Below are 3,869 nucleotides of genomic sequence, written 5' to 3'. Positions count from 1 at the left end.
GGGGGGTAGCCAATAGAGAAGCGACTCGCGGGAAAAATTTTACCACGCCTACAGGTACAAAAGCGCTAAGGCTGAGCCCAACCAAAAATCAGGTACCTAGCCAAGAAAAAAATAACCATACAAAACCTTTAATACATTTTTAATGATAAACATAATTTAATAATTGGAAGGGATAGAGCAGGGTTTGGGGCTGTTGTACAATAGGGTTGCTATGAGTCACAAGTGACTCAACGGCACATAACAACAAAACCAACAATTATTGGAACATGGAATGTACATAGTTGGGGGATTTGTATTGTTTAATTTGCATTCATTCATTCATTTTTGCACATTTTCCTCCCTGTCTACCCTCCACCCCAGTTTGCTTTTTTCTTTGGAAAAAAAATTCTTTCATTGTTATACAGTCCTACCCCACCCCACCCCACCCCTGATCACTTTACTATGCAACTCTTATTCTGGACTCTTGTCATGCCAATATTACTTAATCATATGTTCCAATTATATAGTTGTCTTCCTTGTCTGTTTCCATGCTGTGTATATTATTTATCCCCTCTTTTCTTAGTTTCCTCCCAATCCCCATATCAGTCCTATTCTATAACACTGGCATTATATAGTATGTCTTTTTGTGACTGAGATATTTCACTCAGCATAATGTCCTGCATGGGCACCCATTTTGTATAATATTTCATTAGTTCTTTTTTTTTCAGTGCTGCATAATATTCCATTGTGTGACTATACTACAGCTTCTCTGTCCATTCGTTTGTTGATGGGCACTTGGGCTATTTTCAGCTCTTTGCTATTGTGAACAAGGCAGCAATAAACATGGGTGTGAAATATCTTTAATACATACTGCTATGTAAAAGAAGGCAATATAAAAAAGTTACATAGTTTATGACTCTAACTATACAATATTCTGTAAAAGGAATAACTATCAAGAAAGTTAAAAAATCAGTGACTATCAGAGATTGAGAGGGAAATGAATAGATGCTATACAGAGATCTCATTTTTTGGTAGCAAAACAATTCTGTATGATACTATAATGGTAGACATGTGGCATTAAGCATTTGTCAAAACTCATAGGACTGTATACAAAGAGTATATCCTAATATAAATTATGACATTTAGTTAATAATATATTAATATTGATGAACTGAAACAAATGCAGCACAGGAATGTAAGATGTTAATTGGAGAGAATGTAGAAGGGAGCTTGAAGCTCAATCTCAAGGAAACAAAGATTCTCACCACTGGGCTGACTGACAGCATCATGCTATACGGTGAAGAGATTGAGATTGTTAACAGCTTTAGTTTGCTTGGCTCCACAATCAACATTCTGGGTAGCACAGCCAGGAAATCAAAACATGAACTGCTTTGGCAAAGTCGACTCTTAGGGACCTGTCCAGAGTACTGAACAGCAATGATGTCAGTCTAGAGACTAAGATGCACCTGACCCAGGCCATGCATCAGAAAGCTGGACAATGCTTAGGGATGATAGGAGAATTGATGTCTTTGAGCTGTAGTGCTGGAGAATAGTATTGAATATACCATGGACTGCTAGGAGAACAAACAGGTTCATCCTGGTGAGGGTGAAATCAGGCTGCTCCTTGGAGGCAAGGATCTGAAGCTTCATCTGACATATTTTGGACATGTTGCAAAGAGGTATCAGTCTTTGGAGAGGGACATCATTCTTGGGAGGGTGAATGACAGCACAAGAGAGAAAGATCCTCACTGAGATGGATTGACTGCGAGGCTGGGATAATGGGAGTAGGTGTTTCAGAGACAATAAGGTTGGCTCAGGATAAAGCAGGGTTCAAAACTGTTGTCCGTGGGGGCATTATGACTCAATGGCACATAACAACATCTTTGTAATTTGCACAATTTTTCTTAGACCTTAAATTTCTTTAAAATATAAAGACAGTTTTTTAAAAGATCACAACCTGATAGAAAAAATGAACTAAAAAAATATAGAGCTCACAGAAAAAGAAAGAAAAAAGTCTTAAAACTTTTTTTTCCAAAATAACTATCAAACATAAAATAATCAAATGTAATAATCAAATAATAAAAAAATCAAATGTGGGGAGGGGGATAAAGAAAAAAGTGCAACAATGAATGAATGAAAATCCAAAATCTCTGTAAATGTTCATTAAAATTAATAAAATAAAACTTTAAAAATTCGACAACAAAATAATAAGAACAGAAAAATTAGTTTAAGTAAAGATATCACTGAGTGGGGTTACATATGTTCATATATTGACACACAAAAATAAAATTTCTAAGAGGTGGGAAACCAAGAAATAAGAGACAATTAAAACTAAATTCTTTAAAATCATAAAAAAAATCAAATGTGATGAGATTGCATTTTTTCTTATTGTGATTTGAGTAAGAGTTTACAAATCATATTGATTTTACATTCAATAATTTGCACACATTTTGTTTTATAACTAGGAAAATTAATTACAATATATGATCAAACTTTTTTTTAAACTCTTATTGTACATTGTTTAATGTCTATGATGTGTTTGCTAGCATTTTTGTCCTTCTTCTCCATACCTGGTAACTCTCCAAGAATGATTCTATGTGTAAACCTTTCCTTAGCTTCCTATAATAGTGATCATATACATTTGTTCTTTTATGTCTAACTTGTTATTCACCATGGTTTCCTCTAAATTCATCCAGGTTATGTAGCATCTCGTGAATTCTTTACCATTCTTCATTGGTGTATAATACTCCACTATACAGATGTACTATGTTGTTGTTGTTGTTGTTATGTGCTGTCAAGTCATAATCAGTTCACAGTTGACCCTCCAGTAGGTTTTCAGAGGCTGTAAGTCTCATGGGAGGAGACTTCCCGTCTTTCTCCCACCAAGCATCTGGTGGATTTGAACTACCTGCATTATGTTGGTGGAGCAACTCCTCACTCACTAGGCCACCAGCACTCCCATGGATGTACCACAGCCTCTTTAAATATTCATCTGGTTTAGGGGATTTTTTAAAAATGTGATCATTAATAGAGTTTGTTTTATAGTAAGTCTAATTTCATTTGATCATTCATTTATCTTTATAACATTGTTTAAAATGAACTAATAACAATGACTGATCAACATATTTTGTATTGTCTTTCTCTTCACTCACCTTACCTCTTTATTAGCTTTCCCCCATCTCCCTCCCTTTTCATCCTTGGTAACCATCCAAAATAAATTCAATCTCTGTGTGTAAACCTTTCTATAGCTTTTTTATAATCATAGTCTTGTGCCATAAGAGGAAGCTCTGGTGGCCTAGAAATAAGAAGCTGATGTGTTGCAATCCCAAAGGCACATAGTTCGAATCCACTAACAGCTTTGCAGGAAAAGGATGGACAATCTGTGCCATTAACTGTTTCAGAAAACCTTCTGGAAGGTCAGCTATAGGACAACAGCATACAACAACAACATGCCATATTAGTCCTTTTGTGACTGACTTATGTCACTTAGCATAATGTCTTCTATATACATCTGTTATGCTGTACTCTTGTGGTGTTGCATATAGTTCCATTTATTTTTCTGTGCTGTGTTTATTTTGTTTGTGGCTTATCATTTCCTCCATTGCACTTGTTTTAATGTTTTCTAAGTTTTTCTTTTTCTCCTCTTTTTTTTAATTGCAGCTTTATTTATAATTACAAAGAGTTGGAAACAATTGATTTGTGCATCGATGGACAAATGGCTACAGAAATTATGATTTCTTTACATAATGGACTCAAGGCTTAAATTTGTTTTTCAGTTCTCGCAGCTTGAGAAATGAAGAGTGAGTTCTTCCCTTTTTATTCTCCAATTCCTGCTCTCTGCACACTCTATAATAACACTTTTATTTATCTTATTTTTTTAATTTTTTATT

Source organism: Elephantulus edwardii, unplaced genomic scaffold (assembly GCF_000299155.1).
Source record: "Elephantulus edwardii isolate Elephantulus edwardi_28Jun2011 unplaced genomic scaffold, EleEdw1.0 scaffold00465, whole genome shotgun sequence".
Classification (NCBI taxonomy): Eukaryota; Metazoa; Chordata; class Mammalia; order Macroscelidea; family Macroscelididae; genus Elephantulus; species Elephantulus edwardii.
Note: the sequence above shows the minus strand (reverse complement) of the source record.